Here is a 25,661-nt window from a genome sequence, read left to right as displayed (position 1 = left end):
CAGCAGCACAAAGCAAACAGTTTTAGCTGGAAATGCTCACGAGGCTGGGGCAAGGTGTGGTGCCCAGATGGCTGGAGTTCCTACATGCCGGACCACTGAGAAGCTGATCTTGACAGTGAGACGTGGTGCGACCCAGCAAAAAAACCAAGATGGTGGCCGGGGCTCGCGCATGTAGAGCCCCGGACAGTTTAGGTCCCAAGGGGGTGCGCAAAGCCCCTTACACAGCTTCACGGTGGCCCACTGCAGAATCCCCCCGGAATGGCTCCACATATGCAGCGATGGCTCCCGTGCTCCGCAGGGTCAGATGACTCACCCACACCAGGAGCCAAAACAGAGAAGCTCCTCTGGGACAAGCCACGCGCTCACTGTGCCGCACAAATGGCGCAACAACTACGGTATGGGGGAAGATTATTCAAACCATAAATAAGCAACTTCTTGTGCCGACACACAGACAGCCCACTGGAGACAGCACCTGCTATCTCTGCAGAGCCTCCCCAATTCCATCGCCCATCAGGCAAAGAAGGATCATTTGCCACGCCATGAGTCAGATGATGCACCAGCCCAAGAATCCATGAGGAGGCTGGGTCCTGGGACCTGCACAGCAACAAGGTAAACTCTCCCAACACCATTCCGGTTCCGGAAGCACCTCATGACCTTCCTCTTTGCTTCTGCTTTCTCTCCTCCTCTCCCCCGCTGATCTCCTGACTAAATCCGAAACTGCACTGGTTACCTGGCTACCCTCTGATCTCAGGCCCAGGTCCCCTGCCCCCAAGTTGCACACCTGCTCTGCCCACCTGGCAACCAATGCACTCGAGGACTGTTCTGTATCCCTACAGCCCTGACTAGCACTTGACACCTGAAGGCTGCACTTACCATTGCACTTGCCACCTGCTGGCCGCAACTTTATTTATTTATTTATTGTCTTATTTATTCATTGTCTTTATCTTACTGTTATCCTATGTACTGCATAATCCCCTCCTCTTTCCCTCCGCACGTATCCCCTTCCCTCCTCCCCTGCACTTGCGTGATCTCACTGTCACCTGGCCTAGTAGGATCGTTGTCTTTGTCTTCCCTTTGTTTCCTCTCCCAGGCCTTGTCGCACCTTGAAACACTGTTTCTATACAGTGTGTATAGGCGCGTTATAAATTCTATATCATATCATATCAGATCACTTCTTTATGGGCTGCCCACACCCGGCATTTGCTCCATAGGAAAGGGGCACCCAATGAGGACCTGGGTGATCTGGACAGCAGCCAATACCCATGCGTGATTTCCTGAATTAAAGGATACTAGCAGCACACTAGGATCCGGCACTTGCTTCAACAGGTCTCCATCTAAGTAGCCGGTACAAGACAGGAATACGCAGGGAAAGCAAGTACACAGAGGGCAACACTGCTGCAGGCCCCACACGGCATGCCTCATCACAAGGTGCTAAAGCCCTTATCAAAAGACGCACTTAACTACATGGAGCCACATGAAGAAAGGACCTTGTCTCTGTGCTCCAAGGGGAGAGATGGCAAAAACCCCTAAAACAACACAGTGCACACCTCTATGCTGCTCTAGGCTCCCACCAGAGATAAAGGGAGACAAGGGGAGCGAACCAAAGCAATGTCACAAGAAACTGACCCTGAGATGCCCCCCCCCCACAAACTCAGGGGGTCACTAAGACAGACCTGCAGGATCTCTTAGCAGCCATGACCAAGGAATACCAGAGAGTCAGGGAAGAGCTCATGAAAAGAATCTTCATCCTAGACAAACGCATGGACGAGGTGGAAAGTAGAAAGGCAGAGATGGAGTCCACACTATGCAAACAATTCTATGAAATTGGGTAGGAAGCAGACACAATCACCACGCTGGAGGCCAGATGTGAAGCACTGGAAATTCCCACCGTAATAACATGCAACTACACGGAATCCCAACCTCCATTACGGACACAGAGCTGGACGACTTCACCCGGGACCCCTTCAGGTTTATCCTAACGCTCCCAGATAGACCCACACTGGAGTTGGACAGAGTGCATCGAACTAGGGCTAGACAAGCACCAAGAACCCCAACCACTCCACCAGACATCCTGCAAAGGGTCCACTTCTGCAGGGTCAAGGAGGAGATCATGCAGGAAGCCAGGAATTCAGTGCGCATACAATTCAACGATGCCTCAATCTCCCTATCAGGACCTCGCAGTAGCCACGTTTCTGAAAAGGAAGGCCTTAAAACCACTCACAATACGGTGCTCTACCGCTGAGGCGTCCCTACCTCACTGCTGTAAGCTGGAGGGTAAGCAATGGCAAATACACAAAATGGAGGAGGCGAAAAAGCTATTGAACCCGGTAGGAGTAAATGACAACGACGAGCATGGTACGGCACTCAAAGAGCACTCATCAAAGGAGGTTACACAGCCCTGGAAGCGCTTCGATAGGAGAAGGCGGATCAAAGGCCCATCACAAAGGGGCAACAAAGGTGGCAGGCTATGAGAGGGAACAATCCACCTACAAAGAAGAACTACCCAATCTAAACTCCAGCACGCACCCCTTGGTGCTTTTGATTGAACAATGGCAAAACTCACCCCGGAAATGGACAGATGGATCTCTGGAAGGGAGAACATATGCACCCAAATGAAGGAACAGAGATAACAGGAGTCAAGAGTTAGGAGTGCATTGGAGACCGAAAGCTGTAACTGCAAAAAGCACTAATGAAGCTACTGTTGTGTTTTCGTGTGTTAATCAATGGACACTGGTTGTCCATAAGAAGGTTGCTTGTCGGGAATTGAGCCGGTTGCCGCGAGAGTTGTGGGCTGGTCTCAGAGGCTTGCCACTCATTGTAGAGGGTGGGGGGGGAGGAAAGTTTTCTGGGGCTCTACTAGTTGAAGGGAAAATATGTCAGGAAAGAGGTCAAAGCAGAAGCTTATCAAGGCAGCAACACAGGAGGATAAATAGCATGGGGCGCTTGGGACAGGGGTTAGAAGCTGGAAGGGAATAGTACAAGCATGGCGGTAGATTCGACTAGGGAACTTTGCATAGTAACCTGGAATGTGCAGGGCCTTAATTTTCCAGGGAAATGAAAATCGGTGGAGCGTAGATTAACAGAACTTTCCGCCGGTGTAGCCTGCCTGCAGAAAACACATCTCCTAGCGAAAGATGAGAAACGCATTCACTTTGGGCGATTCAACAAGTGCTAATTTGCCACCGCAGGGGAGAAGAAGAGTGGAGTGGAGCTGCTTTTTAGCCGGGAAGTACCACTGACGCAGGTTACGGTGAAACAAGTCCCATTGGGGAGATTCTTACCGGTTAAGGGTTACCTACTAGAGCAAGCCCTAACTTTTGCCTCCATCTATTGGCAACAGTGCCCAAGACCGGTTTCTCTACAGCATCCTCCCGGACATAGCTACATTTACGGAAGGCCGCCTCCTTATAGGTGGGGACTTCAACCTGGTCCCTAACCCAAATAGCGACAAAACCTTGCCACCATCAAGAGAGGATTTTTCGTGAGCAATAGGGTTTGCAGCATTTTTTAGGGAAACGGGGTTAGTGGATGTTTGGCAACTCTCCAGTGAGGGAGCACGCGACTATACATTTTATTCCTATATCCATAAAGGCCTCTCCAGAATAGATTTAATCTTAATGTCCAGTGAGCTATTCCCCATGCCTTGAAGAAGTTGAGATACATCAGAGGGTGATCTCAGATCAGGTCCCAGTGCAGGCCCAGGTTAGGGCCAAATGCGGTATCCCGAAAGGGCCAAATGCGGTCTTCCAAAGCCACCACAATGCCACTGGAAGATACAAGACTCACTATTGCAGGATGCAGTAATCAAAGACGAAATATCCAATGCACTCACTTATTACTTTGGGGGAAAACTACTCTGTGGAATGCTAAGAAGCGGTAATCTAGGACGCCATGAAGCCAGTGATCAGGGGAGTGCTAATAAGGTGTGCCACAACACAAAAAAGGGTGGGACACCTGCAGCAGGCTAAGCTGGAGGAGAGCGTAACGGCTATAGAAGAGGTACATAAAAGGAACCAATCTGTGAAGACAGGTAGAGAGCTTAAAAAGGCAAAATCCGCCCTGGAAATGCATCTGGCGGATAAGTCCACCAGAGCACTGGCATATACCAAACAGTTCTATTACAGAAATAGTAATAAGGCGAACAGGCTACTAGCATACAAATTAAGAAAGGTCCACACCCTAAATAATATTCCCACAATAAGAGGCAAAGACAGTTCTTTACTGTCCTCGGAGGACGGCAAAAGGAGCGCAATGATGAACCAACATAGAGAGGTAATGACAGGGAGGCTGATTGATGAGCTGTTGCAAGCCAACTATCTAGCCAGTTCCCCAGGAAGGCCTGAGCCAACTCACCTAAAACCCCTTGAACTCCCCATAACCCTGGTGGAAGTGAAACAAGCCATAACAACTCTGAAGAATGCAGCCCAAGGCCCGACAGATTTCCTGCAAGGTTCTATAGGGTTTACGCTCACATTCTAGCCCCTCAGCTTTCTACGCTCTTTAACTCTTTCTTAGCCACAGGGAGAATCACTCCATCCATGGAGGAATCCCTCACAATACTCATCCCCAAACCAGATAAAAACCCACAGGATTGTGCATCATATCGGCCCATAACATTAATGACTAACGATGCAAAGATCTTCTCTAAGATCCTGGCAACAGACTTGCTAGATTCCTCCCCGACTTAATTCACCTGGACCAAATGGGATTCATCCTGGGTTGCACTACCCAAGATAACATCAAGTGCACCCTAAACCTGGTTGAAAGTGCCTCAAGAATGAAAATAGAAATGGCTGTGATCTCACTTGACCCCCACAAAGCTTTTGACCTATTAGACTGGGGTTATATTCAGAAGACACTAACCCGCTCTAGGTTTGGCCCAAAGTTTATTAAATGGGTCATGGATAACTATCAGCATCCCTCTACCTTGCTGAGAATCAATGGGATACGATCCCCTAAGATCCATATGTCTCGAGGCACTCGCCAGGGCTGCCCCCTATATCCCTTAATACTTGCTCTCTCTATGGAACCATTTGCAACTAGAATACGTCATCCTCTCCCTAACACAGATTGACAGCTCGCTGGAAGCGCTTTGGCAGGAGGTCTCAGCATTTGGGGAGGCATCGGGCTTCAGGGTTATTTACAAGAAGTCGAGGGCCTTGGGAATAAACATTACCCAGGAGCACAGAGTAGCACTACCAAACATTAGCCCCATCCCCTGGGCCAAATCACAAATGTTCTACTTGGGGTTCAACATGTCAAACAGAACTGAGAGAGTATACCTCGTAATACCCAGATTTAAGCGCCAGAAGGCCGGCTGTTGCAGCTTCCCGGTGATTGCTGCCAAACAGTGGAATACCCTACCAGTAACACTGAGATCCGAAAGCTCCTATTGGGCTTTCCGTAAACACTACGCTACCACCAAGATCTGGTAACCCCCCTCCTTGTTCCACCTAGCAAATCGACCTAGCATTACATGTCAACCTGTATCTCTCACCATGTACTGACTTTACTCTTGGCGACTATGTAACCCCGCCCCTTGTAACTTTGCAATGACCCTGTGTCTTTCTGTATTCCCGCCACTTGTAACTGTGGAATGACCCTGTGTCTTTCTGTATTCAACAAGACGGCAACTTCCGATAGCGACAATGATGCAACTAATTCCTGTATTCAATAGTATTGTACTGTACTGCAACACCATATTTATGAGACCTTGTAACCACGGCAACTCGCTCTGTGGGTTACCCTGTCAAGAAATGTGCCTAGATACCTTTGGGTTGTGAGCACTATATAAATAATCAAATAAATAAAATAAATAAATAAAATACCGGGCCAACTTCCCCCAGCTGCTCGGAAACCTATTGAATGACCTGGAGCGTTGGTACAAACAAGAGGTATCATGGCTGGGGAAAATTGTAGCACTGAAAATGACCTTAGTCCCGAGACTGCTCTATCAGTGCCTAGCATTACCAGTAACCATACACCCAGGAGAACTCCAAAAGTTAAAAAAGGTTGTTTTGAATTATGTATGGGGCAGGAAAAAAACAAGAATTGCTAAAAGACTGATGCTCAGAGGGGCGGCTGTGGGAGGCCTAAGGGTCCCAGACGTCTCTAGATATAGTCTAGCGGCACAATTATCCCACGCCTTCATATGGCAGGCCAACATCAACCAACCCCGGTGGAAACAAATAAAAGAGTATTGGTGTTCGACCCCTCCTTCCACTCTACCACACCTCACGACAACTTGCAACGCCCCGGGCTGCTAATGGCCATTAGAAACACAATCCAGTGCTGGAAGAGAGCGGCAAGCCGATGGGGCCATAGGGGATTATTGGGGCCACTCACCTGAGTATGGAATAACCAAGACTTCACTACCGGGTTCAAACAAGCATGGTTCAATAATAGGCTCAAGGGGAGATTGAGGCAAATTAAGGACTTCTACAAGAATGGGGCACAACTCTCCTTCGAAGAAAGCCAAATTACATTCCAAATCCCAGAAACCGGAAGATTCCGTTATGCCAAACTCCGGCACTGGATGTCACAAAACAATATTAAAACGCAAGGGAGCAGAGAACTTAACCCTCTGGAACACACATTAACGTCAGCGGCCTGAGGCAGAAAACATCGACCCTATACAAGCTCCTAGAGAAAGGTTACCCCAACTAGAAGGAGAACTATATGCTCAAATGGGAAAGGGAATTTGGGAGAGAACTGGAGTTGGAGGAATGGGGGCGTATCTGGACCCATATGCACAAAACCTCAAAATGTGTTACGAATAAGGAGGGGGCTGTGAAAGTATGTTATAGGTGGTATGTCACATCAGAAATCCTGAACAAATGCAATCCGGGGCAGTCCCCACTTTGTTGCAGAGGATGCACAGCAACGGGGTCACTAATCCATCTTTTATGGTCTTGCACAAAGTCAATGCTATTGTGGAGGGAGGTTTTGGAACAGGTTTAGCTAATCACGGGTTGGACATTACCGTGGGACCTAGGGATTGTATTACTGGGGGAAACGGGCGGTGGGACGTTCCCACTCACGGGACACTTTGCAGACTTGATTACCCACCTTCTCACCGCAGCTAAACTCACTATCACTCGGCTATGGAAGCAACCTGAAGGCCTGGCAACCATCATGTGGTGGGCAAATTGCTGGGACACAATAGTGGCAGAGAACATAACAGCCTCTCGACTGAGTGTAATGGGGAAATTTTACAACACCTGGTCCCCCTTTTTTGACTATGCAGAACAATTCCTGGGGATAGTGCGACAACCACAAGTATTTCGATGGTGTACGTAGTATTGAGCCCAAAAACACTTCCCTATCAACCGCCTCCTGATAAGGGAACTGTGCAATGTACTAAACTCAGCGAATGCATAGCCCTTTGTTATTGATGTTGTGTCACATTACTAAGTCCTACCTGCGCTTTACTCTGATTTGACCTGACTTCTGTTGTAAAATACCAATAAAATATATAATAAAAAAAACATTAAGAGCTTCTGAATGTTATAAGATAGTAGAACTGGTAAAGTTAACTGAACTGTGATTTGAAGGCTACAGTGTACCCGACGGAGGATTGCCAAGTGAAAGCAAGGGAAAGTGAATCCTGCATTTTGACAAAGTGACTGAACAGTGGTGTAAAGACGAAGGTGAACCCAACTAAGGGGTGTCACGAGAAAGCTGGGGAAGAGGGGATTCCCGCATGGTGAGAGCTTGGGAAAAGTCTAGTGATGCCAAGCAAAAGACATTGGGGGTCATTCCGAGTTTGGAGGTAGCTATGGTGCTATTAGCACCATGGCTGCCTCCAAACCCGGGTCCGGGTCCGGTGTCTCTGTATGGGGACTTACTGGGTCATTCCAACCTTGGAGGACCCGGTAAGTCCTCATTCAGAAAACCATTCCCCATTCCAATTTTAGCCCCCCTAGGGCTCGATGGGAATGGGGAAGGAGCTAATAATTAGCGCTATGGTCCCTTAACAGGGCCCGCTAAGGACGGCTGGTCAGACCAGCCGTTTCTGGTGGGACCCGCTAAGGGACCTCAGAATGTGGCAGTAGGGGGTTAGCGGCACCTGCATCCTTACCGGTGACGTTAACCCCCTACCGCCATACTCGGAATGATTCAAGGGATTCTGCCTTTTCTGAAGAAACTGCTTCCTGATACCTATAAACTCAAGGGGTACTCACAGTCATGCCACTGTGCAGCCTTGCCCGTGATGTAACGTGGGGAAGGGGGTGCATTAGTTCAGCAGTCATGAACTACCAAAACCCTTTTGGACATTTCAGTTTGTGCTACACTCTTTTCTTATACATATCATTGTCCCATACCCTTTTGTTATATAGAGTAAGGATTTTGCAATAGGTTTATTAGCATAGGCCATTTTGTTTTGACACAACACCACTAGGACAGCGTTTTCTTTACTTTGATGGTTGTAACTTACTCCCATCTTAGATTTAGGTTTAGATTGGGCGTTTTTCTCACCCATATACTGTTCAATAAACACTCATGGATTGTACTCCTTGTGTCTGTCGTATTTCTGATAACCATGCCTTCCTTGCAGTACCCATAGGGCAGAGAGATCCTTGTTAGTAACCAAGCAGAGGCACTATCTGTGGGCTAATAAAGCAGATAAGCTGTTGGCTCAATAATTGAAGGTATCAGAGGTGCTTAGGATGGTCCAGCAAATTGAACAGCCCAATGATTGGAGTATTACAGAGTCGGAGGTTATAATAGGGGCATTTGCTAAATGTTATGACTCATTATACACTTCGAGGCCTGACCCTCGGGCTGTAGAGCAATATTTTTCAGATATATCAATGCTGAAGATAACGCCTATGGATAGGGAAGGGCTGGAAGGGGACATAAGGAAAGAGGTGGTGGAGGTAGTCATCAGGGTATTACCCGTGAATAAAGCGCCAGAGCCAGATGCATTTTCTAAGAAGTATGTTAGGAAATTGATCCCAAGACTGACGTGGCTAGTTAACACAATAGTGGTTAAAGGAGGGGTAACAACAACTAGGACAGAAGCGAGAGTGGTGGTGTTTGGGAAGCCAGGCAAGGATTTGACTAAAAGCGTGCCGTATCAGCATATAGCGTTAATGAATTTAGACATGAAGGTGTACACAGGTGTGTTGGCAGCGAGACTAGCACCTCTTCTTCCGAATTTAATTGACTTGGACAAATCCGGGTTCATCATGGGGAGACAGACCTGGGATAACACAAAGAGAATTATTAATTTGATAGCAAAAGTTAACGCAAAGCAGATTCCATCGGTACTAGTGTCGCGAGATGCTGAAAATGAGTTTGACGAGATGGAGTGGCCTTTTTTGTTTATTGCTAGGGATCATATGGCGATGGGGGCAAAGTTCATACAGATGGTACAGGCAAATTGTAAGACTCCCATGATGCGCTTGTCAGTTAACAAACAACTGTCCCATAGAATAGAAATAGTTTGGGGTACAAGGCAGGGATTTCCCTTGTCGTCACTGCTTTATGCAATATACTTACAGCCATTCCTGGTCAAACTCTGAGAGCGGTCGGTGATACGGGGCATCCCCTTTGGTGGGGAGGAGCATAAGATAGCTGCCTTCGCGGACGATATGCTGATAACATTGACATACCCTGAGAAATCAATACCGATGCTGGTGGTGGAATTGACAGAAATAGAACTAGTGGCGGGTCTCAAGGTGAATATGGGGAAGTCGCAGCTGTTGGTATTTGGGCTCTCGCAGGCACAGAGGGAGAAAGCTCTACCTCTAAACTGTTAGTTTTTATTGGCAAAGAATAATATCAGATATTTGGATGTTAATATAGCTAATGCGATGTCGCAGATGTATGATAACAACTATCCAAGATTGCTACAACAAGTGAAGGAAGATTTGGGGAAATGGACCCCACTTCGTATCTTATGGTTGGGTAGAGTGGCCACCATCAAGATGGTAACACTTCTGAGGGTACTCTATCACTTCCATGCACTCCCGATACCTGCGCCGCGTTTATTTTTAGTGCCATTGAATAAAAAGGTCTCGAGATTTTTATGGCTCAATAAACTCTGAGGTTAGCATTGTGCACCTTAATGGTTCCTACAGACAAAAGGGGCAGTTGGACTCCCGAACTTTACATAACACTATGAGGCCGCACAGCTGAGAGTACTGAGCAAATGGTTTATGGGAGACTTCTCTAAACAATGGACAAGGATTGGATAGGGCGGTGGCGGGGTGACCTACACAAGTGAGATAGACCCCGGAACACATGGAGTAGTCAGTTATTGGCAGTGGTATGTGATATATGGGACTGCCTACTTTAGAAGTGATGTCTGTCCACGTGCTTGTCACCCTTCACCCGCTATTTGGGAATCCGCAATTCCAACCAGGGAGTATACAGGGAGCGTTTAGACAATGGCAGCAGGTGCGGTGAACAAAGGTGCAGGATATGATGCAGGGGACAGATATTCGTACTTTCAGGGATTGTAAACAGTGTATGGGACTATCTGAAATTGATAAAATGGAATACTATCAGGTGCAATATTGGATAGCCAGCTCAGGCGGGAATGTTGCCACGTGGTGAAAACTTACAGCGTTTGAAAAATGTATTACTACACATACTGGCAATACACAGCTGGTGTCAAAGCTGCATTCAATTCTAATGGAATGGGAATGGGTCAAACATGGGGATATATGCATAAATTAGAAAAGGCATGAAGGATTGTTATTCCAAGAGAACATTGGGAACATCTGTGGGCAAATATACCTGCGTTGACGAGGTTGATTCAGATCAGGGAAACTTGGTATAAAATAATGGTTCAGTGGCACTATACCCCAGAAAGGTTGCATAAAATATACCGGGCAACCCCCTGAGAAGTGTTGGAGGGAATGTGGTATGGGAAGGGACTGGAAACATACCTGGTGGGAATGCCTGGCCATGGGGGAATTGTGGGAAGATGTCACAGCCCAGATAAAGACAATGGTAGCTTTTAATGCAGTTCTGACACCAAGCAAATGGATGTGTGGTTTGTTCTATCCGGGGGTCCACCTACCCTCTAGGGCACATGGTAAAGCCTTCATGTTAATTATAATAGCAGCATGGCTAGTTATTGCGAAATTTTGGAAACAATGAAGCCCACCAACTACAAGAGACTGGTTTTTTAAACTGTGGGGTTTCATGGCAATGGAATGGATGACGTATAATCTGCAAGAGGAAGTCTGTAAATTTCAACAAGATTGGGCGATGGTTTTGGACTTCCTCAAAGGGGATTATGTACGCCAGTGGTGCCCAAATAATGAGAGAATATTTGACATTATGTAAGTGAATGTATACCCATAGTCTACCAGAGAAAAAAAAACAAGACCATTGCTTCTGCCGGGAGGGAGGGGCACAGTGAGTTAGGGGGATATGGTGGATATGGATAATGTTGTTTTCTTCTTAAATGCCAATACAAATATGTTTTTTTTTAAAATCCTCCATTTCCTCTACAGAGAATGTACCTTCCATTTCGGGACAACGATGAGACAAAAAGAAAGTCATGTATCCCCAGGGCTTACAAAACCCAGCTATACCATCTGACAGGGATGACTTCCTTTGTGACCCTATTCTGTCTCCTACACCATCATATTTTTTGCGAGATAGAATAAATTCCTCATGGGAAGAAGAGGAAGGCTTTTCGAGACAGAGCCCTATAGATCAGGAAAAACAGGGACCCTCTTCCCCAGGGATACCATTTAAAGATTGACTAGAAATAGAATCCTCTAGTGATTCTGAAGGGAGCAAACCCAAACTAGGCCCGAGACTGGTTCTAGGGAACCCTCTTCCCTTATAAACATCTTTCATATTGGAAGGAGAGAAGACAGAGAATGATTCTCTGACAAAATCTGTTGAGGTTCTCCATGCCCAAACAAGTGCATCATATATTAAGGAGACCATGGGAGTCATTACGAGGTTGGAGGTAGCCATGGCGCTATTAGCATACCGGGTTCGGGTTCCCTGAATGGGGAATTACCGGGCCATTCCAACCTTGGAGGACCCGGTATTTCCCCATTCAGTGAACCCATCCCCATTCTCAATCGAGCCATAGGGCTCAATGGGAATGGGGACCATGTTAACAACGGGCCCGTTAATAACGGGCCCGTTGTTAGCATGCTGGTCCTTTAGCGTCTCCCACTAAGGGCGCATGGTAAAACCAGCCGCCCTTAGTGGGACCCACCAAAGGACCTCGTAATGCGGCGGTAAGGGGTTAACGGGCACTGGCACCTTTACTGGCGCTGTTAACCCCTTACCGCCAACCTTGTAATGACCCCCATATGTTTCAAACCTAAACATAACCTTTGTTTCTCCTGTAGGAAGGTTGGATATGAGACACAACATTGCCCCCTTAATAAAATCCATCCTTCCACCACCTTACCACGAAACCCTAAACAGATCTGAGCATCCTATATGAATGACACAGACTGTTGGGGAAGGGTATATGAAAACCCTGAAGGTGTTTCACTGCCCAGAACCTTAGGGAATGACGAGGAAACATCCAAGGGAAAGACTCATACACTCACCCCTTTTACCCTGACATGAGTAACCAGTGTTTTTCAATAATCCCTCCTGATAACTACAACTCTCGTAATTCCTCCCCACTACTGTTTCCTAAAACCAATGGGACGAGGAAGAGACAGACAAGAACGATGAAGATTATCCATAGAGACCAATGCACCATGAGGTCCTGTGGGCGAGCTCCATCTTGTCCCATTAACAAGGTCAGGCAGAGTCAGGCAGAGTTGGATAACTAGGTTTAATAGGGGTTAGACCTATTACATCTAGCAGGGAGGTTTAATAGGGGGTCACAGCATTTATTAACTTAAATGTCAGGATGGTAGAAGGCCTTACTTGCCCTATACTAAGGTGGAATTTCCCTACCTCAACAAAACTAAGGACAGTCTGAGTCAAAGAGTCCAACTTAAAAGCCTATCTGTGACCAAAACCTATGCTTGCTCGCTCTCACAACTAAAACTAAACAGTGTACGGGGACGTCGATAATCAAAGAAAGGGTAATGAACACAAAATGCTCAGCTTCTTCCAGCTCCCAGTTCAAATTCCCTTCCCCAAGTTCCAAGTAATACAGTTCAAACAAAAGAGCTCCTGAAGCCCTTTCCTCAAGATGGTAGTTGTAGTTCATCAAATCTCAGGGTTCCCTTCCACAAGACTTCAACATAGCACAGATCAAACACAGAAATCTTGAGGCCCTGTCCTCAAGAAAATGGTTGTAGTTCATCAAGTCTCAGGGTTCCCTTCCTCATGACTTCAGCATTGCAACAAATGGATAATTCACTCTTGGAAAATTCAACTTAACTCTTAGCCAACTTGACCTTTCTTCTGGTTTGCATCACCAGTTTACTTATAGTGTTCCTTCTTGGTTGGTTTTGCAGTTGCTTTACCTTTTATAATGTAGGGTTCACTGGTCTAGGTGCAGTTTTCAGACCACACGATCTACCCATCACAGGTTGCGCAACCAGGGCCTATTGGTTCTTCAGCCCACATAGATTTCTCTCCTTTCGCCCCTATGTAAAAAGGCATGCTCTCTTACATTCTCCTTGTTGGCCTCTTGGCTTTGTCACACTCCTTTTGCCAGTCGTTGGCCTATGGCACTGCATTTATTTACAACATTTATTTGGTGGTGATTCTGTTGCACTCTTTCACATATATTCCTTTCCCCATGACCTGATTTCATATCGGTATTCTCCTTTTGATCTGCGTTGATTTTTGCTTCTGCTTATGAAGTTCATTAATGTTCAATATAGATTTACCTTTTGTAATTTCGGCCACATCGGTATTCAATCGGCTTGATTTATCACTGTTGTAAGTTTTCATTCAGCTTAGTGTTCAATGTGCATGTTGTAATGCTGTTTAAAATGTCCACTTAGTTTGGTATTCAATATATAGTTTTAATGCTTCTTTTAACTTGCATTCAGTTCAATATTCAAAATGTGCAGTTTAGCGCTATTTGAAAACTTCCATTCAGTTTGAAATTAGCACAGATCAAACACAGAAATCTTGAGGCCCTGTCCTCAAGAAAATGGTTGTAGTTCATCAAGTCTCAGGGTTCCCTTCCCCATGACTTCAGCATTGCAACAAATGGATAATTCACTTTTGGAAAATTCAACTTAACTCTTAGCCAACTTGACCTTTCTTCTGGTTTGCATCACCAGTTTACTTATAGTGTTCCTTCTTGGTTGGTTTTGCAGTTGCTTTACCTTTTATAATGTAGGGTTCACTGGGCTAGGTGCAGTTTTCAGACCACACGATCTACCCATCACAGGTTGCGCAACCAGGGCCTATTGGTTCTTCAGCCCACATAGATTTCTCTCCTTTCGCCCCTATGTAAAAAGGCATGCTCTCTTACATTCTCCTTGTTGGCCTCTTGGCTTTGTCACACTCCTTTTGCCAGTCGTTGGCCTATGGCACTGCATTTATTTACAACATTTATTTGGTGGTGATTCTGTTGCACTCTTTCACATATATTCCTTTCCCCATGACCTGATTTCATATCGGTATTCTCCTTTTGATCTGCGTTGATTTTTGCTTCTGCTTATGAAGTTCATTAATGTTCAATATAGATTTACCTTTTGTAATTTCGGCCACATCGGTATTCAATCGGCTTGATTTATCACTGTTGTAAGTTTTCATTCAGCTTAGTGTTCAATGTGCATGTTGTAATGCTGTTTAAAATGTCCACTTAGTTTGGTATTCAATATATAGTTTTAATGCTTCTTTTAACTTGCATTCAGTTCAATATTCAAAATGTGCAGTTTAGCGCTATTTGAAAACTTCCATTCAGTTTGAAATTCTATATATTTAGCTGAGCGCTATTTAGAAAACTTCCATTCAGTTTAATATTCATTATGTATCTTGTTTTGTTTTGAAGTGTTAATTCATATGGAGCTTCATTCATAATAAGCAACCCGCCTAGAGCACCCCAGTTTCCGAGTGTCTTTTCCCCAGCACTCACCGGTTTGGAGCGTCTTCCTCTGGCTGCTCTTGCTGCTCCTCTCAGCTTCCCAGGTTGGCTCCACAACCTCAGTGAGCCCTGCTCACCGGTCGCTTTCACTTCTGCGGGCGCCAGCAACTTTGTTGCCACGGGATGGGCACAGACAGCGTCCTCTCTTTCTTTGGTGCTCGTTAGCAGCTCCCAGCTGCTCCAAGTCCACCACGCAGGCTCCCACACCTAGGGATTCTCTGCCAGCATCCTGGCCACACCACAGCTGCCTCCACACGTAAAGGGTCTCCTGGTTTCTCCTCTCCAGGCCTCCCTGCTGCAGCTTACTATGGCTCTTCACTGGTTCGCCTTTATACACCTGCAGCCCCTTGACAGACTGAAGGTGAGGACTTCTAATTGGACTTGTCTGTTTAAGAGGACCGGCCTGACCTTTGCCATACTTTACAAGCATTTTCCTTGTCTCAGTACCCAAATGGTGAAAAGGTGTAGTGTTCATCACTATGAGGGCCTCATCATGAGTTTGACCTAAGCCCTTAAATGCAGCAGTAATGATATTACGACCGCATTTAAGGGCTGGCCAAATCATGAGTTGGGTGGAAAAACTCCAGCTTTTTGCTGGAGGAAAAATAGACCATTTTCGGTGCTATTACTGCTGGCACAATTACCGCCAGTGATAACATTGCCCCCAACACCATTGGGTCCTATCGACCCAATGGGGAATGGGGATTTACCGCCCTCCAAAACTCTGGATCCAGTGCAAATTGCACTTGCCCAAGTAGCAGTTACGCTATTTGCGTTGGGCAATATCCCGGCGGTATTACCACCCGGATACCACCCAACTCATGATCAGGACCTTAGTCTCCTCATCCTGTCTCAGTACTTTCAAATGTTAAATATGGGGAAATGAGGGGAGAGGTCCTACAATACCCAAAACAGATTTGGGAAGTTTCAGGTTGGTCACAATTATGGAAAGGGGGGTTCCATGTCTCATTAAGGACACCCCAGTCCCAGACTCCGAGGGCCCTCCACCCAGGTGATCCTCCTTTGCTTCTTCAACCCCAGGGTAGGGATCCAAGAGTGACGGCCGTTCCCTGGCCACCTGAGAAGAGGATCAGGGAGCTACGAGTGAGAATACCCTCAGGTTTCTCACAGCACTCGCATGAAAGTGAAAGCTGAAGCACTCTGAAGTGGTGCTCCTTTAATTCCACCTACGCAGCGGGACCGCGGTACCACACCTCCAGGTGCCAGACAGGCCTTTAATCAATATGGTGCCTGTAGACCTCTTCTTTGTCGTGCACAGAAGACTGGTCCCCGCAGAGAAGCGCTGCAGCCGAGCTGAGTGGACCAAAGTCCCCCAACGTCTCGGAGAGCTTGGGGCCCACCCTGTGGTGCCAAATGTAGGAATGGGCCTCTGATCACCTTGACCCAAAGTAGGCCCACCACTTAAACAGCAAGTGTGTGTTTGTCCGTGAAGCAAGTATATTGTACAAATGGCCGGGAGGGGTTAGATGGCATGAAAAATTCAAGCTAACCAGAGTCTCCTCAAACCACACAAAGAGCACCCAATTTATACACTTTGCAACATGTTCGTTATGAAGTCAACACCCCACGCATAACTGGTCAAACTTATACACTGAAATCATATCCCCCCTCAGTTCCCACACTTATCATTGGATACATTCATTGAAGCACCATCCTCTTTAAAGTTATAATTGCATATTTCACATTCACAATACGCCCCTCTCTGGAGTCTTTCCAGGTTTGGTCACAGCCCCATCTCTTAGTTACACAGTTACACAATTACAAACAGTTTTCAATTATTACAGGTTCTATCTGATTGGAAACCTTTACCCCTACTTGTGATGCACATGGCCATTCTATAGAAATTCCACTGATGTGAAGAGGAGGTAAAAAACAAACTTCCCTTTGATCTATTGTTGTTGGTTTTATCTGCCCAAACTTGTTGGTGTCCACTTTTCTTCTAAACTATGTGACTTCCCATTTGGGGCCTCATTAAAAGAGTGTTGGCCCGCAAGCAAGGGTGCCGGTAAGCTTACTGGCACTCTTGTTTCCAGTCCGCCAAACTGCGAGTCTGCCTGCCGGGGCAGTTACGCCCGACAGGTCTGACCCTGCCAGGTGCATCTGCCCTGGTAGGCATAATCGTCACAGAGGCACCGGCACTGTTAGCAACGGTGCCGGTGCTTCCGTCTCCCCACTCCCATGGAGTCCTACTGGACTCCATGGGAATGGGGATTTACAAAATCCAGCACCTGACTTACCGTGCCGCTGGGACGTGCAATGTCCTTGTGGCACCGGGAAGTCAGGCACCGGATTCGGTGTTACAGGGTTGGCGGCAACATGCCAGTCGCACGGCAGGTTACCGCCATCCTCGTAATGAGGCCCATGGCCTCAAACCACACCCTGACAACTTAATTGAAAACCCATGATCTATTGGTACACCTTCCCTGCAAGCTACCCTTGGATCAGGTTAATTGTCTGGCCCTCAAACCCAGCCCTGCCAGGTGGCCGTAATCCCCCAGTCATTGAATAACAGGCTCCCTTGTACTTCCATCTCTACTCCACAATAGCACCAGGCCATAAAGTAGGCCTTCCCGAAACTGACCGCACCTGCTGCTCTCTCAGCCTTCAATCTTGCAAAAACCAGTTTCCTGGCCATTCAGAATTTTACCTTGCATATCCAAGCTCCAGTGATTCGCGCAAACTCCACACAATGAGGGGGCACACGGCACACAGAATCATCTATTCACAATATACCCCATATTTCCCAACTATGCCAAAAAGCTTCCTGTGTATGTATTTTCATGCATGTGTGTGTTATAAACTACTGTGTGCCCTCATCACAATCTCCTCTCAACCTTCTATTTTACGTGCACATGTTTAACTCCTCGCTTCACATTAAGGCTGAGTGGCACATTTATATTTTATCTGTAACAAAGTTGTCATTATATTGCTACGCACGTGCAAATCTAAAAATGTATCATTTTACACAAGTAACACTAAAAGTAAAATATATCCCATTCACATTAACTACACTATACTTGTGCCAATTTGCAACATTGCCTCAACATCGCTGTCACCCCAGCCCCTAATATGGCTCACACAATTCAAACTTCTCTTTACCCGTGAGACCTCTATCAACTACCCCAACAATCCCTATATGTGGTTGTGTACACGTCATTGGGGCGTGCTGTCTCGAGTCATTGTAGTTAGGGTCATTTAAATCTGTTCCAGTACCATGATTCCCCACAGCACAACCCCTAAGCTACATGCATTCTCACTATTCCATCATCTGCCCCAGCTAAACCTTGAGTGGGGGCCACATACTAATTGCACTATTGGCCTATAACTGAGTCGTGGCATCTATGTAGCGCACAGTCGTGAAAATCATGACCATTGCACATTTTCTTCATGGCGTTTGGCTTTTCGCTCGCAGGTGACACCGGGGTTGTTCGGCCCATTGGTGGTGCAATTGTTTGTATTGAATTTAGAGATTGCTTGGTGACACTGCTCCCTATATAACGGATTGTGCTTGTGCCCTTTGTGTAACCACTCGGCTGCAAATTTGCCCAAGTTGAGGATTCATCACTGGTCTTTTACTCTTACACGTCAGACACATGGCTAGACTACCAAATGTTAACAACTTTAGGTGTGCCCCTCTGTTCATTGATGCTTGCCTATTTCTTCTGGCCCACATAGGTTGCAGGGTCTAATCCACAAGACTTTGCCACCCCTCCTGTTGTTGTTGGTGCAGCCTGCTGGCCACACAGAATACTCAAATAGGTCAGCATCTTTTGGCTTGGTACGACGACCTGGCTCTGCCTGTATTCACAGGTAATGTTTCTGGAGACTGCCCCAGAGATAATCTCCCAGTGACCATTGATGGACCTTTATGACTTTCACAACACAACTCGGTAACATTGCGCAGGTGTTGTGTCGTTTCAGGCTTTGTACATCGACAGATGTATCCACTGCCCCCTGTGTCCCGTGTGGGACAGGGAGCGGATGGGTCTTGCTTCTTGTTCACGCGCATGTCAGAATCTCAAGTGATAAAAATTCTGAAAGTAGTCCCTTGTGACAGTGAGAGTTAAATATAATTGGCAATACACAGCCTGTATTTAGGATCACTATGTGAAATGATTAATAAAGTGTCACTTAGGTTTTTCAGTCCTGTATAGTGGCCAAGATCACTATTATACACATATGAATGTCACATCCATCAGCAATTGGCATCAGGTCTACCCTGATGAAGGCCGGATGTTTCTAGATGAACTGTTTGCACCGTTTAGCTGAAACCCGAGTTGGCAGCTACATATGAAGGATGAACTCCATGTGATCATTTTATTATAAAGCTGTGCTCCTAGGCATCAATTCAAGATAACGCCAGGCATGAAATATTGGTGTACAATTTTCAAGTAAGTGTGGCACCTGCTGGGATAGATGCTGCTGGGTAAGCCGTTGGATTTGCTTAAATCCACATTACAACTCACCCGGTATGGAAACAACCCGCAACCACCATTGTTTCCATACCGGGTGATCACGACTCCTGCAGGTGGAGGCATCAATCCCGCCAACACCACCCGCCTGCAGGCGGAGGAGGAAACACCGGCACATCACGAGATCGTGCCAGTGTTTCCATGATCCCCATTCCCATTGAGTCCTATGGACTAAATTTTTTTAGGCACACTATTTTCATTATATCCAAAAGGCTGTTGCACCTATCAGTGGAACCACACATACGCCAGCAAATTTGCCCAAGTTGAGGATTCATCACTGGTCTTTTACTCTTACACGTCAGACACATGGCTAGACTACCAAATGTTAACAACTTTAGGTGTGCCCCTCTGTTCATTGATGCTTGCCTATTTCTTCTGGCCCACATAGGTTGTAGGGTCTAATCCACAAGACTTTGCCACCCCTCCTGTTGTTGTTGGTGCAGCCTGCTGGCCACACAGAATACTCAAATAGGTCAGCATCTTTTGGCTTGGTACGATGACCTGGCTCTGCCTGTATTCACAGGTAATGTTTCTGGAGACTGCCCCAGAGATAATCTCCCAGTGACCATTGATGGACCTTTATGACTTTCACAACACAACTCGGTAACATTGCGCAGGTGTTGTGTCGGGTCAGGCTTTGTACATCGACAGATGTATCCACTGCCCCCTGTGACCCGTGTGGGACAGGGAGCGGATGGGTCTTGCTTCTTGTTCACGCGCATGTCAGAATCTCAAGTGATAAAAATTCTGAAAGTAGTCCCTTGTGACAGTGAGAGTTAAATATAATTGGCAATACACAGCCTGTATTTAGGATCACTATGTGAAATGATTAATAAAGTGTCACTTAGGTTTTTCAGTCCTGTATAGTGGCCAAGATCACTATTATACACATATGAATGTCACATCCATCAGCAATTGGCGTCAGGTCTACCCTGATGAAGGCCGGATGTTTCTAGATGAACTGTTTGCACCGTTTAGCTGAAACCCGAGTTGGCAGCTACATATGAAGGATGAACTCCATGTGATCATTTTATTATAAAGCTGTGCTCCTAGGCATCAATTCAAGATAACGCCAGGCATGAAATATTGGTGTACAATTTTCAAGTAAGTGTGGCACCTGCTGGGATAGATGCTGCTGGGTAAGCCCTTGGATTTGCTTAAATCCACATTACAACTCACCCGGTATGGAAACAACCCGCAACCACCATTGTTTCCATACCGGGTGATCACGACTCCTGCAGGTGGAGGCATCAATCCCGCCAACACCACCCGCCTGCAGGCGGAGGAGGAAACACCGGCACATCACGAGATCGTGCCAGTGTTTCCATGATCCCCATTCCCATTGAGTCCTATGGACTAAATTCTTTTAGGCACACTATTTTCATTATATCCAAAAGGCTGTTGCACCTATCAGTGGAACCACACATACGCCACCAAAAACACTGTTACTCATATTACCATGACATACTTTCCCAGGGCAACCAAGGGATGGTCAAACCTGGCACTGCTTCATTTAAACCATGTACAGGTCCCTTTATGATTACTATAGCTTGCCAAATGAATATCAATCCTGTGTTAGATGATAAACCATGGAGATCAGTTCCCGTAGTTTAGCAGATCTCCGGAGCAGGAGAACGCCACAGTTTGAAAGTTGCGTGATCCACAGAAGCGTGATCCACAGTGGTCAGTGGACCCGAAAAACGCCAAGGCATTAAGGTATATGAAACATACATACCTTAGGACCATCCAGCATCCAAGGTGAGGTCTTTCAAACAGGAGGCACTAGAAAGTAAAGTCTTGAAGCAGAACTCGCCACATCAATATATAGTAGCATTAACAAAGAGCTGAAAACATGCAGGCATGGTGACATGGTGGCCAAGTAAAATCCAAAATGACGGCCATCTTTTTTTAAACATTTATTTTTAATTATTTTAAACAAACAACACTCCAAACATTACAACCAATTAGGACTTCATGATCATTGATCAATGTAACATTATTTAATGCTCTTCTCCGTCCTCTCCCCTCCCTCCCCAAAAACTCAAGCCATCGTATCCGTGCCATCTACCTGAGCATCTTCAGGTGTCTCAATTATCATCACCTCATCCCCGTCTTCCGTTTCATGTTTGGCCTGGTGGGGGTTTGCAATCGAGGTCACCAGTTGTCTCCAGGCTATCAGGGGGCCTACCTCCCCCCCCCCCTAGTGACAGCTTCATACCAGACCATAGTTTCTGCTTCCACCCATTTGAGGAGGCCTGCCTACCACATCTCCACTCTAGGCCGGTGGGCCGCTTTCCAGCACATTGCAATTCTGCACTTGGCCAAAATGTAGGCCAGGTCTTTCATCTTGCTAATATGTTTTAGTTTACGTGGCCTAGGGAAACTCCCAAGCATACATGCCCAAGCAGACCCCACGTCCAGCACCACCCGCCCACCCCCAACTGGCCATTCTCGTCTTTAGTTCTACCCAGAATCTCTTCACCTCTGGGCAAGCCCAGAACATATGCAACAGCCCAGGCTCCTCCTCTCCACACCTGGGGCATTTCTGTGTGGCCGAGCCACCAAACCTGGCTATTCTACCTAGTCGCACGGCAGGTTACCGCCATCCTCGTAATGAGGCCCATGGCCTCAAACCAACCCTGACAAGCTCTGTGGGTGACATATAGCTGGATCTGCTGGAGTCTCGCATTTCGGGACACCTTCTTATGATACCTTTGGGCTCTATCCGATTGTCCCTCTGTCATGGGTTCACCCACCTCCTCCTCCCAGTCACGCCTCAGTTGGAGCAGCTCCTTCCCCGCCTTTGCACTCAAGAGCTCATATATCCGAGATATTTCATGCCCGCCCTCCGAGACATCATACATCATTTCTAAGGTGGCATCGGGTTCTTCTGCAAGTACTGTTTAAGGCCACCTTTCCCTCATCCGTTTCATGATCTTGGTGTAAGTGATATATTGGCCCCTATGCACCCCTGTCTCCTCCTGCAACCTCTGGAATTCCAATGCCTCGCCCTCCTGCCATATGTCTTCAAGGGTGGCTAGGCCCATCGGTTCCCAGTATCTGCGGACCCCTTTGAACAGTTGGGATCCTTCCACATATAGCAACACCAGCGGGACCTGCTGAGAGAGCGGGTCTGGGTCACCCACAATTCTCCATGTCCTGCGCCAGACCTCCCAGCCCAGCACCAACAGTCTCCCCATCTCCGCCACTTTTGTTTTATGCAGCCACACTGTCTCTTTTAGGAAGTTTGGGGCAGAGTCACCCCGCAAAAGTCTAGCTTCCGCAGAGTCCTCTGCAGACAACCACCTAGCCACATATAATAGCTGTCCCGCCAAGTAATACAATTCAAAATTCGGCAGGTTTATGCCCCCTTATCACACGAGTTCTGTAGTTTCCACAGGGCCACCCTATTCCTAGAGTTGTGCCATATGAAGCCCCTGCACAGGCTATGAAGTCTAACAAAAAAGTGTCTGGGGATTAAGTACGGGACATTCACAAAAAAGTGCAAGAGTCTGGGCAAAACCACCATTTTGATCAGTGCTGCTCTTCCCATCATTGCAGGGGGTAATCTGGTCCAAAACACAATGCTATTTTTAATACCTTCAATTGCTTTCTCCGTATTGCGTTTGTGCTCTATCTTGTGGTATATGTTTATGCCTAGATATCTGAACGTCTCGGTCTGCCAGGGTATCTGCAGAATGGGTAGTTTTCCAGTGGGATACTCTTATACCTTCCCAAGGGGAACACACTAGACTTCCCGGGGTTTACCGATATGCCCGAGAGGGCGGCATATCGATCCATCACCTCCAGCACATATTGCAGATTCTCCTCCGGGAAGCGCAGATAGAGGAGCATGTCATCTGCGTACAGTAATATCAGGTGTGTGTTTCCCATCGTACGAATCCCCACCTCTCCATATTGTTGCCTAAGGCAAATTGCCAACGGCTCCAATGCAAGAATATATAACATGGGCGACCAGGGGCATCCCTGTCTGGTCCCCCTACTGAGTTGCCACTTGTCTGAAATTATAGTTCCTGTTTTTACCCTTGCAATCGGGGAGCTATATAACATCTTGACCCATCTAATATATCCCGGTCCTATTCCGTATCCTTTCAGGGTCGCCATCAACCATGACCACCTCACTGAATCAAAGGCTTTGACCGCATCCAGCGACACGATGGCCAACTCGCCTGGTCTTTCTCAGTTTGATCAATAATATGATGTAGCCTCCTGTGGTTGTCTGTGCTGTGATGTTTCTGCCGGGGACATAGCCTGTTTGGTCCGGGGGTACCACACCTCCAGGTGCCAGACAGGCCTCTAATAAATATGGTGCCTGTAGACCTCTTCTTTGTCGTGCACAGAAGACTGGTCCCCGCAGAGAAGCGCTGCAGCCGAGCTGAGTGGACCAAAGTCCCCAAACGTCTCGGAGATCTTGGGGCCCACCCTGTGGTGCCAAATGTAGGAATGGGCCTCTGATCACCTTGACCCAAAGTAGGCCCACCACTTAAAGAGCAAGTGTGTGTTTGTCCGTGAAGCAAGTATATTGTACAAATGGCCGGGAGGGGTTAGATGGCATGAAAAATTCAAGCTAACCCGAGTCTCCTCAAACCACACAAAGAGCACCAAATTTATACACTTTGCAACATGTTCGTTATGAAGTCAACACCCCCCGCATAACTGGTCAAACTTATACACTGAAATCATATCCCCCCTCAGTTCCCACACTTATCATTGGATACATTCATTGAAGCACCATCCTCTTTAAAGTTATAATTGCATATTTCACATTCACAATACGCCCCTCTCTGGAATCTTTCCAGGTTTGGTCACAGCCCCATCTCTTAGTTACACAGTTACACAATTACAAACAGTTTTCAATTATTACAGGTTCTATCTGATTGGAAACCTTTACCCCTACTTGTGATGCACATGGCCATTCTATAGAAATTCCACTGATGTGAAGAGGAGGTAAAAAACAAACTTCCCTTTGATCTATTGTTGTTGGTTTTATCTGCCCAAACTTGTTGGTGTCCACGTTTCATTCTAAACTATGTAACTTCCCATTTGGGGCCTCATTAAAAGAGTGTCGGCCCGCAAGCAAGGGTGCTGGTAAGCTTACTGGCACTCTTGTTTCCAGTCCGCCAAACTGCGAGTCTGCCTGCCGGGGCAGTTACGCCCGACAGGTCTGACCCTGCCAGGTGCATCTGCCCTGGTAGGCATAATCGTCACAGAGGCACCGGCACTGTTAGCAACGGTGCCGGTGCTTCCGTCTCTCCACTCCCATGGAGTCCTACTGGACTCCATGGGAATGGGGATTTACAAAATCCAGCACCTAACTTACCGTGCCGCTGGGACGTGCAATGTCCTTGTGGCACCGGGAAGTCAGGCACCGGATTCGGTGTTACAGGGTTGGCGGCAACATGCCAGTCGCACGGCAGGTTACCGCCATCCTCGTAATGAGGCCCATGGCCTCAAACCACACCCTGACAACTTAATTGAAAACCCATGATCTATTGGTACACCTTCCCTGCAAGCTACCCTTGGATCAGGTTAATTGTCTGGCCCTCAAACCCAGCCCTGCCAGGTGGCTGTAAACCCCCAGTCATTGAATAACAGGCTCCCTTGTACTTCCATCTCTACTCCACAATAGCACCAGGCCATAAAGTAGGCCTTCCCGAAACTGACCGCAGCTGCTGCTCTCTCAGCCTTCAATCTTGCAAAAACCAGTTTCCTGGCCATTCAGAATTTTACCTTGCATATCCAAGCTCCAGTGATTCGCGCAAACTCCCCACAATGAGGGGGCACACGGCACACAGAATCATCTATTCACAATATACCCCATATTTCCCAACTATGCCAAAAAGCTTCCTGTGTATGTATGTTCATGCATGTGTGTGTTATAAACTACTGTGTCCCCTCATCACAATCTCCTCTCAACCTTCTATTTTACGTGCACATGTTTAACTCCTCGCTTCACCTTAAGGCTGAGTGGCACATTTATATTTTATCTGTAACAAAGTTGTCATTATATTGCTACGCACGTGCAAATCTAAAAATGTATCATTTTACACAAGTAACACTAAAAGTAAAATATATCCCATTCACATTAACTACACTATACTTGTGCCAATTTGCAACATTGCCTCAACATCGCTGTCACCCCAGCCCCTAAT

The sequence above is a fragment of the Ambystoma mexicanum genome, chromosome 1p, assembly GCF_040938575.1.
Source record: "Ambystoma mexicanum isolate Mex_15411 chromosome 1p, UKY_AmexF1_1, whole genome shotgun sequence".
Taxonomy (NCBI): domain Eukaryota; kingdom Metazoa; phylum Chordata; class Amphibia; order Caudata; family Ambystomatidae; genus Ambystoma; species Ambystoma mexicanum.
Note: the sequence above shows the minus strand (reverse complement) of the source record.